We start from the raw sequence: 14,464 nt of genomic DNA, 5'->3' as shown, positions 1-14,464 counted from the left end.
ACTGAGACCTGAAACCAGTATAATAATTATTTCCTTCCTTCTCTTTAAATATTAATAATAGACTTTTTTTTTTTCATGCTATCAAGGTAGCCAGCATTATTCTATGCTGTCGCTTAAGCCATTAATGCACTGTGCTCTGAGTTACATTTTGCAGGCATTTTCTTTCCCCTCTCAGGAGAGATTTTCTTATGAAGTGCCATCGTAGGCAGCGGAGCCGGGTGCTCGGGTACTTTATGAACAAGTTCCTCGGGTTCTGGAACAAACAGTGGCTTTCTTTTGCAAGACTCCTTTGCTTCCCTACTCAACAGTAGGCAGGCCTGCAGGATGACTGATTTTGATAATAATAAAGAAAAGCACACTGTGTGCACTGGGGAAGTAAGAAGAAAAGGATTTGTGAGTGGTTTGGAGTGGGATTCTTGGGGCCGACATCCTCGTCCGAGGGAGCTGTCGGTGCCAGGAATGCTGCAGCAAAGTGCAATAAAAAAGTTAGCACGTGTATACCGTCCAAAAACCTTTGCATGTAACAGCACAAGTGTGTCAGGTTTGGGAATTACAGTCCCTCCCAGCCCTCCTGAGCGAGGCGCAGCGAGCTGAGGTCTGGCAGCTGTAGCAGTGGCTGGTGGAGTTGCTCTCTGGAACGTAGATCCTGCTGTAGGTGGAGTGGATGTGCCCTCAAGCAGTCCTGCTTGCCCAGCTACAGGGGTTCCCGTCGGCTGTGGTCATCTGCTCGAAACCAAAGCTGAACAAAGCCTGGAAGGTTTTGTCTGTTTGGAGGCATTTTTTTTTTTCCTCCATCTGTTGAGATGCTTAGCAGCAGCCTGGGCAGTGACCCATAATTTCAGGTCTCTGTGATCAAAGCTTCCTGATGAGTAAAGCCCATCAACATAGGTGATGGGAGGAAAACAGGCTTTGTTCTCTCCCTGCTGCGGAGGTTACTCGTATTGCCCTGTGCGCTCTGGATTGCAAGAAGCCGGGTCTGGCCCTGGCTGGCAGTGCTGCTGCTGCGTTGGCAAGAGGCCGTCCCACACCTGGAGGTCTTCCAAACTTAGTAAAGACAGTCAAAGCGAGGAAGTGCAGGCTCTCAGTTGGCTCATTAATGCCTGTGCTTGTTGCTTCTAACTGGAAATATGTTGGGTGGCTTTTGCATATTAACAGGCTTTTGATATTGGACAGGATTGTGGAGAATTCAGAAGCTGCTTGAAGTCATGGGTTTTTTTTCCTTGTCTCAGATATGCTGAGGGTAAACAGCTCTGCCCTCTAGTGCCATTTGCCAAATCTGTTAAAACTTAACACATCCGTGATCCTGGGAACATGCCTCACCCGGAACATCCCTTGGAGCACGCTGAGCTGTGCCAGTCTGGGGCTGCTCTGGGCATCGTGCCGGGAGGGCTGGGAACGGCTGAAACCTGGCGGCTTCCAGGTAGGAGGGTTTTAGCCCCATGCCAGGCAGGGAAGTGTGGCGCATGTTGGCATTCCCTCTGCACAGCATCCATAAGTTCATTTCTGTATTTTCACTCAAGCAACCCCATTGAGTCTAATATTTGCTTTCCCATAATGTTTATTATGCCTTTGAGAGACATGTAGAAGAGCTAAATGATGAACAACCGTTTTGGCAGCTTTGCTCTTTCAGCCCCATAAATAATGAATTCATCAGGGTGAGAAAACACATGCCCAGACACAAACACATGCAGAGCCTTGCGGAGGAAAGGGAATAAGCACGGAAGCGTGAGATCCAAATGCAGAGCCCTGTGCCAGTAAAATGGGAACTGCTTTTTGGAGTGAGAAAGTGTCAGAGGGTGGGTATGGAGTTAGTTGCCTCAAGAGGAGACAAAAAGAATTAGGAATGCAGGCGAGTGCTAGCTGAGGTTTGAAGTGATAGGTTGCTACGTGCTTGGCTTTTGGAGGGGGCCATTAGTTCAAAGGGGATGTTTGTTTTATTGTCTGTAAGTCCTGTCTTTAAGCATGAGCTGAAATAATTCGGCTGTGACTCAGCTTGCATGGTGGCTGGCTCCCTGCAGCACGACAAGGTGTACAAATATATTTTTGAACCTGCTGGCCAGCTTCAACTTGATGGGACAGGGTGGTGTGGTTTCAAAGAGTCTGCATTTCTGGAAGTTTTGTAAAAGTAAATAAATAAATGAAACCCCACAATTCCCACACTGCCCCTGTTGAGAGTACTTGCAGAGGCAGCGTATGTGCAACTTGTTATAGACACCAGAGAATCCACAGTGGAGAGGACTGGAAAGGCAGTTCCATGAGGCTTCCTCAGCCCCAGTAATCACAAATGAGTCACTGCATCTGGAGAATCGAGGGTTGCGTGGCAAGGCGTTGCATCACGGAGCATGCCGTGTCCGGGGCTAATGTGAGAGGAAGGGAAGAGCTGGTTTCTCCTGCTTCGTTGGCAGTTAAAATGGGCAAGTGCAGCGGTGCGAGGTCTGGTGTGTGCTGGCAGAGCGTGTCAGCAGAGCCCCGCAGACCCAAGTCTAATCGGCTGAAATGCAGAGCTGCCAGTGCTAGCCCGGGGCTGGGGAGACCATTGGGATTTAATGCTTCATGCTTTTCTTTGCTCTGATGTATTTTCCCCAATTTCTTAGCACCGCTAGCTGCTGCCTTCAAAAAAGCACCTGCCTGATCTTTCGATCAACAAATTGCACATGGCTTGACAGCGACAGCCTCTGTCAGAAGCCATGTCTCCTCTTCGGCTGTGGGAGCATGCGTGAAGGAGCCAAGCCTGCTGAACGTGAGAGGTGGCAGGCTGATTGCCAGCGCTGCTGAGTCCCTGTGGTGGTGGTAGAGCTGCAAGGCAGCTGGACACCTTCACACCTCATCCCCTGCCAGGCCGGTCATAGACCTCTGGGGTTTGCAAGGGCTCTGTCCCTGCTGATGCTCTTGGGTGCCTTTCCCAGGAGAACCGGTGTGCAGCAGGAGGTTTGAGCCCAGCCGGTGTCGGGAGCTGCCGGGTGGGATGCTGGGCAGGGCAGCATGCGGGGTGAGCTGGCAGAGCTGCCCAAAACCCAGGTGTCTGCAAACCTGGGCTGCATTGGGAAAGTAAATGAAATGCAAGTGGTTCACCTGGGCAACTTTAGCAATGCTTTGCTGGCTGGAGAATAGCATTGTTGTGATAACTCTGTTAAGTTCTCTTCTGGAAAAATAACAAAGAAAAATATTCTGGTTTGCAATTAGTCCTTCAAACACAAGTGCTCCTGGACAGCCAGTGGAGCACATAGGCATAAATCTTTGATTTATGAAATGCTGAGACTTCAGTTTTCTGATCCTTCTTAGCTTGATTTGCCCTGATAGGAGCTAGGGCATTTTCATAAAGTTTGATTATCTGCTTATAGCTTTGTCTAAAATATTTCACAGATCAGCTCCCAAGATGATACTATCTTTTGTGGAGCTGGAAATTTGTTTGTGGAGGGCTGGACAATTCAATTTGGAGGCACTTTACCACTCAACGGGTGGTGATGGGGGGGAAGATTCATGCAGAGTTTAAAGATACTGAATTTCTGAATTTAACTGGGGCTTGCAGTTCTTATGTTGGCATCAAAACCATAACTACTTGACTATTGCATAAAGAGCCCACCAGTCTGCACGCACTCATTGGTTTGGTGGTGGGTTTTTTTTCTAATTTTTTTTCTCCTTGAAACTCAGGCCATCCATGACAACTCTTGATCTTCTGTATTTTTCTCATTGATCTCTGAAGCAAATGAAGCCTACAAGATCATGCTGTCTGAGCTCCTTCCTTCTCCCCATAGTTTTTGAACTTCGTTAGCCTGTCTTAACCAAATTTGACTGGGGGCAAATACTGTGTCGCTGTGGGTTTGGTGACCCTAGGTGGCTGGGCTGAGCAGAGACGACTTAGTGCCTGCAAAGGTTCGCACCAAAGATGACAAATGGAAGCGGGGGAGAAGGGAAAGAAAGAGACATTAGTAATTCCCGAGTTCAGGAGAAGTTCAGCCAGCGCTTCCCCCAGTAACTGTCAGTTCCCTTCTCATCCCCCTTTATATATCTAGTCGGTGTAATGATGAAAGCTCAAATGTAAATGCAAATACAAGGTAATTTTGCAGAGCATCATTCCTACGAGTGCTACAATCATTATGGGGTGAAATAATATAATTAGAGAGATAATAGCAAAGAGAGAGGAGAACGGAGAGGCGTGAGCAAAAGAGAAAATAAGTTTTCAGCCGGGTTTTGGAAAGAAACAGAGAGCTAATAAGTTGGAGCTCATCTAGATGGCAGTAGCAGGCATTGGTTTTCCAACCAAGAGAGATGATGTGTGTCTGGAGAATAAAAGAGAATTTAAAAGTTGCTCAGTTAGTGGATGGGGTAGAAAGAGCTTCAAAGAAGAACTAGGAGTAGACTGAAACAACTGAGGTATCGTGGATTTATATGTACTTCAGCTTATTCAGAATGACTGCCTGATACTGAGCAGTTCATAAAAACAGGCTGCTTTATCTGTCTAATCCCTGTCTGTCTTTATTTTAAAAATCACCTTTGGGTTGAACAGTTTTGAGCCTGTTGCTACTATAGAGTGGCCAGGGAAGGAGAACAAAGGTGATGGCAGAGGGTTTGTCCCAGCCTGGAGACCAGCACCAGGACACGCCAGGGTTTGGGGCCATCAGCATGCCCACCCTGACCCCATTGCCTCCTAGCTGACAGGAGTAAATTTTGGCAGCTGGCAGACGGAGGAATCGCGCTGGTGTGAACCCCAGCTGCAGGCAGCGCATGCATAGGCAGAGCCCTCCTGCTCGGCTGTGGTACCCCGGACAGTCAGGGTGGACCACAGACACGGGAAGGGGCAAATAGCCCCCAGCATCCTCAGGAACAAGAGGCACGTGTGTTTTATGGGCTTATTTATCCTCTGCCTTCTCCCATGAGGTCAAACCTGGAGCACTGAGTACCTTGGGGTGGCTGCAGCCTTTTGCCCCAGCAGTGGTGCCAAGCAGGGGGTATTTTGCATTTGATGTAGGCAGCTCCTTTGCCTTTTTTCTTTTTGTTTTTTTGTGTGTGTGTGAATCCTGGTCAAGGAAGTGAATAGAGCCAGCAGCTGTGTGATTAGTGGGAGCAGGTCCCCGTGTTTGCACGGGGCATTTGTTAGCGAGCCTGCTGCAGGCTGAGTGCGTGCGGTGCGTGCGGAGGTGCTCACTTGGCTTGCTGTGCCCTCTTACCGCTGTGCCAGACGGAGACATCGGCGAAGATGGACACAGGTGGGCTGCTCAGTGTGATTGAAAATAATTAGGAGAGCATTAGTTTTAGGTTGAAATAAATGGGTTGTCCAGCTGTAGGACAGAGGAAGTTGAATGTTAATTAGATGCCACCAATAATTATGGTGATTATGTATTTTTTGCGTGGCTGTTGGAAATAGCTCAATTCACATCCAGAGGGTAACGTGAATGACACTTCTAATTGCTTTAAGGAAGAGGGAAGGTACTTTTTTCCTTTTTTTTTTTTTTTTAAAAAACAAGGATAATTACAGTAAAAGCTACAGTAGGATGCAAAGAACTGTAAGTAGTTTGATGTAACTGTTCAGGAAAAATGAGTGTTGGATGAAGTAAGAGAAAATGCTTTCTGTCTGGTGCAAGAAATAGAACCTGATTTTCTACATCATGACTCTCCAGGAAATGTCTAGAACTCAAAGCCCAGCACTGGCCAACAAGGCAGGGGCTTGGGGCACTAATCGTTAGTCTTTAGACTGTGAGTGAACTGAGCATGTAAAAATGTATGGATTTAACCGTTGCCATAAACAGACTATGGCAGAGATGGGACCTACACCTGTTCTTCCATCTACTGGTGCTTTTTCTCAACTGCGAGACAAGCAGTCCTCTTGAAAATACTCTGAATTTATTTTGCTGGCTTTCAGGCCTGTCTGATGCTGCTTCTCTTCCTTCCCCACCTCTCTTCCTCCCTGCCATATTACACAGATAAACAAAAGTAATGCCAGTAAAATTCATAGCAACAGTGATTTTGTAAGAGTCTATTACTTGATATTATTTGCAGACAGCCAATTTTAATATTTAGACCAGAAACCTAATTTTACAGGCTTGTCCATACACAGGGCTACTCTGAAACAGTTGCTCCATGCATATTTATGTAGGCATTGCCATAAAACAAGTGCCCACATGCGAATCTATTCAGGAATAGCTGTTGTGCTCTAAATTAAATTTTTCTTTCAGTTTTTTCTTTCAGTTGTAGATCAAGCCTCTCACTTATACCCGCTAGTTAAGAAGTGAACTCATTAACATGCCACCCACTATGTCTGATAACCTAACTAACACCTTCGATCTCAGACAGGCTCAGCTCAAATTCGCTTTTAGCATTATTTGTCAAGATTATTTGTAGAATACATTTGCATAAATTCCCAACAAGCATGTACTGGACACCCAGACTTTTGTGGAATACTTGACTGGAAATGACTGGTGTGCAAGAGTGTTGTCTTCCGTGCAAATCCACTAAGTGCTCCTGGGGGTTCCTCACTTCAAGAAATAATAACAAACACTTGAATCTTACATGCGCAAAAATGTGCAAAAACCCAAGGACAATGAGCTGATTTGTACAGAAACCCTCTGATGGTTGGACAAGGACAGTCTCCTGCGATCCACAGGGAAGGTCCACCTAAAGCACTTGTGCAGCTGCCTAGCGTGAAATTTAAAAAATGCACCATTCCCCTTCGTTCACAGGGGAAATACAGTACCTCACCACCTGACCTTCCTGAAGCTGATGTCCAGAAGACCCTTGCTGCTGATGATTCAGGTAAGATACTATCTGTTTTTTGCATTGGCTGCATTACTTGCTGTTAGGGGCCTGACTGATTTTTCTGGGCATTGGGACCATACGAGATACCCTCACGACTTTCAGTGGTCAGCATGTCTCAGACAGAACTAGATACCCAGCACAGTGGCATAGCCACCTTCTTGGTCTTACACTGCCCTGTCTGCCTGGGCATCAATTGGAGAGGTGTAATCTTTCACCAAATGGCCAACCCCTTACCTTCCTCCAGCTTCTTCCTCCATGTGGAGGTTCTTCAGTGGTCCCTGGTCTTGTTACGTGGGACCACCTACTCCTTCGGGTATGACTAGAAGTGCATCCATCACAGGGCCAAAGTGCAAGTGTCCCGCATTATGAGATGGGCATGTGCAGTCAACTCCTCTCCCCTGCACCCAGGCACGTGGGTATGTCTGTCGCATGGTATGTGCTTGTCAGAAGCAGCTGTGTTTTGCTCCCATAATGGATGTAGTCATGTGGCAGGGGAAGGATTGCAGATCTGAGGGAGCTGGAGCAGTGGGCTGCCCCACATCTGGGAACAAGCCTTGGGTTAAGAGCTGGCTGAAAACTTTTGATGGGTTGGATGCATCCAGGGTCAAAAGATTTGTCAAAGGAAAGGCTCCCCTCAACTGCAAACACAACAGCCCTTGCACTCCTTAATTATTTCCATCTAGGAAAGTTGATGGTTTCTTTGATTGAACTTTGTTAAATGAAAAGTAGGTGGCAAGAGGAATGCTTTGCTTTTGCATCTAAAATCCCACTGCTAATCTAATGAAGCAGGAAATGCACTTTTTTTTTCCTTTTTCCCTGGCCAACTAGTCAGTTGAAATACATTTTTACCCTTTTATCTATAGTACTTTAATTTGAGGAATAGTGAGACCCTGCACATGTCGTCTTGCATGCTCAGACCAAATTTGAAAGTTAGACTGGCGTTCATTTACCCAGTGCTTACTCAGCGTGTGCTCTCCTCTTCCAGATTCCTCCTGAAGGATCTACTGCTGGTTGACAAGAAGTTGCTGAAATGCATTGTGTCACATCAGGAGGAGCACAGAAGAACTTGGGACACTCGTTCCTCTTCTTTGGAGGTGAAGAATTGGCAAATCTAAATGGACACACCACAAGCAGTAGAGTCTGGGTGAGACGGAGGAAGATAAGGAGCCCCCAACAGTGTTTGAGACTTTGAAGAATTGGTCCCCAAGGACGTACATCTGGATGTTAAGGCCTGCGTTTATCAACTCCTCTCCCCTGCACCCAGGCACGTGGGTATGTCTGTCGCATGGTCTGTCAGAAGCAGCTGTGTTTTGCTCCCATAATGGATGTAGTCATGTGGCAGGGGAAGGATTGCAGATCTGAGGGAGCTGGAGCAGTGGGGTGCCCCACATCTGGGAACAAGCCTTGGGTTAAGAGCTGGCTGAAAACTTTTGATGGGTTGGATGCATCCAGGGTCAAAAGATTTGTCAAAGGAAAGGCTCCCCTCAACTGCAAACACAACAGCCCTTGCACTCCTTAATTATTTCCATCTAGGAAAGTTGATGGTTTCTTTGATTGAACTTTGTTAAATGAAAAGTAGGTGGCAAGAGGAATGCTTTGCTTTTGCATCTAAAATCCCACTGCTAATCTAATCGAAGCAGGAATGCACTTTTTTTTTCCTTTTTCCCTGGCCAACTAGTCAGTTGAAATACATTTTTACCCTTTTATCTATAGTACTTTAATTTGAGGAATAGTGAGACCCTGCACATGTCGTCTTGCATGCTCAGACCAAATTTGAAAGTTAGACTGGCGTTCATTTACCCAGTGCTTACTCAGCATGTGCTCTCCTCTTCCAGATTCCTCCTGAAGGATCTACTGCTGGTTGACAAGAAGTTGCTGAAATGCATTGTGTCACATCAGGAGGAGCACAGAAGAACTTGGGACACTCGTTCCTCTTCTTTGGAGGTGAAGAATTGGCAAATCTAAATGGACACACCACAAGCAGTAGAGTCTGGGTGAGACGGAGGAAGATAAGGAGCCCCCAACAGTGTTTGAGACTTTGAAGAATTGGTCCCCAAGGACGTACATCTGGATGTTAAGGCCTGCGTTTATAAGAGCGATCGTTTTGCCATGCTCTCCTTGAGGACCTGGCTGAGCATCCAAAGAGGAGGTATACACTGTCACCTCCGGTGGAGGCAGGGTGGCCCCTGCCACCCTATCTGTTTTGGTGCTCTGAGCTTCTCTGCATGCTGTGCCATCACCAACACTTGTTCCCGTAGGAGTTTTTGCTGCACCTGTGCCTGGCAGCTTCAGTTTTCCTTGTTTGCCCTTTACTCTTCTCTCATCCTGTACTTGGACACGGGGATAGTTCTTAGTCACGCTAATGGGTTTGCTTCAGCCCTGATACATTGGTGCTTCCCTCCTTCATCTATGTCTGGCACAGATGTGGAGGCTGTGGGCTCTGCTCGCTGGCCAGGGGCTGGCAGTTCAGTGACAGAGCCATTGCCAGGGGTAACTTTGGCCTGTAACACGGTTTCTCTGGGTCTCTGCAGCTTTCTGGGTGAGGAGATCTATCAGCCTGCAGGTTCATTTGCACAAACACCATGGGTGAGAAAATGAGTGCTACATCAGGCCATGTTTATTTTGAACCTGAGGGGCTGCTGAGTGTCAGTCAAGGCAGTCCTGCAGGCCCTGCTGGATCCAGGGGTGTCCCCTTGTAGTCTTGCTGTCTGCGAGCTGTGAGGAACACCTCCTGGGAGGCAGTTGGGTCTCAGCCCCTGGGGACACAGGGGCTCCCCAGGCTGGGCTTGCTGGGAGCTCTCCTGGTTTGCCTGAAAGCACCGTGGTGCCGCTTGGCAGCCCGGGCAGTGGCATAAATTATTTTCTATCCTCTTGTCTCAAACAGTAAAGCAAGTACAGTGAGTGAGGGAGGAAGGAGTAAGGCAGCTCGGGGAAGAGCTGTGTTCCCGCAGGGGATTGCACTGAGCACACTCATGCTCTCACAGTGCACACAGAGGGGGGTTTTAACCCTGGGATCCCTCTTGGGTGCTGGTAAGGGTATCTCAGGCTTGCATGGGAAGCAATGGTTTCCATGTGGCTGCAAAGTGTTGTGCTGGGGCTGGTCCCTCCTTGCTGTGGGGTGGGGGAGAGAGCGAGCAATTTTTTTGCACAGATTTTTAAACTGCTGCTCTGCCTTTCTCGCTCCTGGGTTGATGGACACTGCAGACCGTGAGTGAAGGTTGCAGTACCGCAGCTTGGTGCAGTATCACCTGCCTGTGGCTGTAGTAGGCAGGGTGGTGGCTCTTCCAGGAGGAAAAACACCTCAGCTGAAGCTGTCTGCCAGATTCCCCCATGGACCTGGTGGTGCAGCGAGTGTGCTGGTGCGCTTTGTGCTGTCAGGCTGCGCGTGTCAGTCGCAGCAAAGTGAGGGGCTGCTCCAGCAGTGGCTGAGCAGGGCAGAGGCAAGTGCAATGACTCCAGAGCTGGTTCAGGTGCAGGCAGAGCCCTGGCGCTGACTCCCTCCCGGCATGGGCACCCCGGGCCCTCACTCTGGGACACCACTTTGGGAAATGTGTCGTTTCCCATCTGTTCCTCGCCAGCTCTCAGCAGTTTCTGTGCATGCCCACCAGAGAGCAACCCCGGTACAGGGTTGTTGTCTCCAGAGAGATGGAGACAGGGATGGTAGGTCTGGGTGCGAGGCCAAATCCATCTTCCCTCACCCCTTCCAGCCCTATCACCTCGTCCCAAACCTGAGCTGAACGGTGGGTTTGGCCCCACCGCGCACGCTGTGTCCTGGGCAAGAGGAGCGTCCTGCCGGGCAGGGAGGACGTGCTGCCATGTGAAGCCCTGGCAAGAGACCCTGCCTGGGTCTTCTGCATCAAATCCACTGCCATCTCCAGGGAAGGACCATGCTGGGAGTTAGCAAGGAGCATCAGTCCAACGCACAGGGTGCAAGCAGGGTTTCAGACAGAGCTTACAAAACTTGGATGGGTACATATCTGGTGCTTTCTGCAGTCTCCTGAGTAAGTGCACAGACAAATTGTGCTCATCTCATAGAATCATTTAGGCTGGAAAAGACCTTAAGATGATCGAGTCCAACAGGTATCTCGGTGGATACCTTTGGTGCTTGAACATGTAGTTGGGTGTCTCAGTGCGGTTTTGTGTGTGAGATACCATCCTAGCAGTTGGTGTTCAGGGAAGGAAGAAGCCCGTGCTTTTCATGTACCCACAGACTTTGGAAGTGTCAGCTGAACTTCAGTGCTGGCATGGAGTCCCAGGGTAGGTAGTCACACCTGGGCTTAGAGGTGGGGCTCAGCTATGCAACATCAAATATCTTACCTGAGCTGCTTGTGTCAGGAGGGAGAGACGGACAGGATTTATCTTGTCCGGGACAGACACACAGTGCAGGGGGGATGAGTTGCCTGCTGAAGGACCCGTCCCTCTCCTGGGCTTTGCTTGAGCTGAGCCAGAGGAGCCGCGTTCACTTCACGTGTCAGTAGCGGGTGCAACAGCCCGTGGCACCGCTGAGCCGCAGCCCCGGTACGTGCAGAAATGGGCTTTGAAAGAAAGCTGAGGGAAGAAACAACTCCTTGCTATTTTTATCCTTGCACCAGCCCCCAGGGATTTCGATTGACAGGATTAGTTATGAAGCCAATATTAGGAGTTTAACTATGAGTGAAATAACACAACTTCTGTGGGAAGTGGAGTAAAAGAGGCAGTTATACAGTAGTTTAATAACAGCTCTCTGCTGGCTGGGTAGCTGAAAACTTACAGTTGACAGTAATTAGATTTTTTTCATTCTTCCTGTTAAATAGCGATAAAAATTACAATAGAAATTAATCTGATTCTCTTTTATTCCATGCTGTTTTCATCATCCAGTCCATGCCCATTTGGCCATCAGATTATTATTTTATATGTTTTTCGTGTCTGGTATTTAAGACATGCAAAAACAGGACTTAGTGCTTTCTCCATTTTCAACATTAAGAATGAGGGGGTGGCAGTAACTCTCTTCTGAGTATCAGAAATCCAAGGGATGCTTGCGTGGACAGTGAGGGCTTTCCGAATTGACTTACCCTGAATAACAGCTGGACCTGTAAGAATCTATGCCACAGGAGTTATTCCAAATTATTTAAAATTACAGTAAAAATGAGATGTTAGAAATTAAGCATTCTTTTGCCTGCCTGTTACTGTAATGTGCCATGCGTAGATAAACTGTCGGGAGGGAGGGAAGTGCTGTGGTGCATCAGTCTGCACGCCGGTCGCTCGCTGCCCTCAACTCCCTTGTGGGATGGGATGGGAGTCGATGCGGTGATCTCGTTTTGGGCTTCGCTCCCACCTTGAGCTCCATGCTGGGATGGCAGCGTGACTGGGGGAGGCGTTTGTTAGCTGGCAAAGAGCTGGGCTTGTACTAGTTCAGGCAAGAACCTGCGCGGTCCTTCAGGTCTGCGGGGTGTCTTCTCTTCCCCGCAGTGCTGCAGTGTGCACCGACGTGCCGGCAGGCTGGGGCTGTACAGGCATCCCATCTCCCTGTCGTTTACATCCCAAGTGATGGTTACTTGTCAGCTGCCCTCCTTTCAAGCACTGTCCTTTTCTTTTTTTGTGTCTAGACAGCAGTAAGTTTTCTCTTATGCCATAAAAAACTTGAATTACTTCAGCAACTGTGTCTTTCCAAACTTGTAGGGTAAAACTTGATGAGCCAGCAAATGTGTGGCATTTCGGCTGCTTATGATCATAGCTTGAAAGCGCTACGCAGCACAAAGGAAAGAGCTCTCAGGTTTGTTCTCATCATTGAAAACTCAGGATGGGATATTTGCTTGGAGGCTAAAAGTATTCTTCCTCTTGCTTTCCTTTACTTTATAATGTAAAAGAGCCAGGTATGATAAATGATATCCTAGTCCTGATGTTGTGAAGGGGATTGAGCGTGAGGTTGTGTTTTGCAGCTCTGGTGCCTAGTGGGATCTCTGACACATGCAATAAATATGCTCGGCAGCAGCACACCCGACCTCACAGCAGAGCATGTCTCTTATTTTATTTCTTTTCCTCTGCCATGGTAGGAACATCACAGTTCAGCTTCACACTTGTGTTTTAGTTTTAAAACACTCTGGAGATGCCCAGAGCCATTAGCAGGACAAAGGCCACCTCCAGGTATGCCGCTACCCCATTTGCTTCCGCTTGTCGACAGAAATACACTGTGCTTTTGGCAGATGCAAATGCTCCAGATGGTACTGGGAAAAGTGCAAATGAAAGATTTGATTCCAGCCCTTCCTCACTTTTAATAAATCCTGTTCATCTCTCTAGTAGATCCTTTTTTTTCAGCGCTCGTGGGGGCACCAGTCCCATGGATGTGTGCATATTCAGTTTGTTTATGTCTCTAGTAGATCCTTTTTTTTTTAAGGGGCCTGTAAAATGCATCCCTTCTCCTTTCTCCTACCCCTAATTCTGAGCTTGTGACCTTCGGCTCATCCCTGTGTCATTTGAAGGTGTGCTGCTGGCCATTGCAGTCTGCCATCCGATGCACATGCCTTCCAGCATGTCATTCTGGTGCTCAGATCATAGTCTGTAAAAACTGGATATAATCCATTAATCAGGGTGTCCAACTGTCTTGGTGGTGGGGCCAGTTGCCAGATTTGGGCCAGGTGGACAAGGTAGCGAGCGGTTCACGGGGTCTCGGCACCCGGCCATGCACTGGTGTGGTGTAGACCTCCAGTGCCTGCTGAGACAAATATTCCCTTCTGCCCTGGGTTCCCACCGCCCCCAGCGTAACTGCAGCAGGGGCAGCTTGTGGCTCGAAACGCCTGGTGCTGCTGTTGGGCTTTGCCTGCTGCCCAGGTAGGCAACGTCCTTCTGCAAAGCAATGGTGGAAGAGCAGGGAGGCTGAAAGGAGTCACCCGCTGGGGCTGGTCCAACCCATGGGGCACTACCTGGACGTAAATTTGGCTTGGGAGGCTGAGGGAGAGGAGAGCTGTCATCTCCCCCATTAGCTCCATCTGGAATGGCATGTGTGTTCCTGATCATGTGCTGTGCTGATGCTCATACAGTGCCCAAGTCACCACCCTGCATTAGCTTTGCACATTTCCTTGTTACAAAATTAGATCCATTTTGCAAATTGCTGCTGCACTAGTAATTGAATTGAAGGGTTGGGTTTTGTTGGTTTTTTTGGGTTTTGGGTTTTTTTTTTTTGCACTGGAGTAAATCAGGAATAAGTCAACAGAATCAAGCCCTTAGTGCTTTCAGCAACATGCTCATTTAAATTGGATGCAAGAGGGTGTCTGTGTTTACATTTGGCCTGCCAAGAATCTCTGTTTCAGAAACTGGCTTACATAATATGTCAAAATTGGTTTACTCATTAGCATTGCAAACTGCGTGAAACAAGCCGCAGATTGATAAACTCGCAGCAATATTTGCATCTAGAGCTGAACGGCACAGGGGGAGGGGAGGTTCATTAGGAAACATTCCATTTCCACAAGAAAAACAAATGGTTTCCGGTTATGTATCTCAGACTTCGTTAATTTTCTGTCTTCCCAAATTTAAATAAAGATTGAGAGGGAAATGTGAAAATCTCTGTTGGCAAACAGGCAGCCCATCTTAATATTTCCTGGGCTGGCAGGTTATTTGCAGCAGCAGCTCCAGGTTGGCCGATTCCCCTCTCCCCAGCCGGCGCTGCAGCCCCTCTGCCAAGCTCTAGCCTGCTCGCGCAGCCACTGTTTCCTTGATTGATGTTTTCTCTATAGCA

The sequence above is a fragment of the Aptenodytes forsteri genome, unplaced genomic scaffold (assembly GCF_000699145.1).
Source record: "Aptenodytes forsteri isolate BGI_AS27 unplaced genomic scaffold, ASM69914v1 Scaffold53, whole genome shotgun sequence".
Classification (NCBI taxonomy): Eukaryota; Metazoa; Chordata; class Aves; order Sphenisciformes; family Spheniscidae; genus Aptenodytes; species Aptenodytes forsteri.
This window is presented reverse-complemented; position numbering follows the sequence as displayed.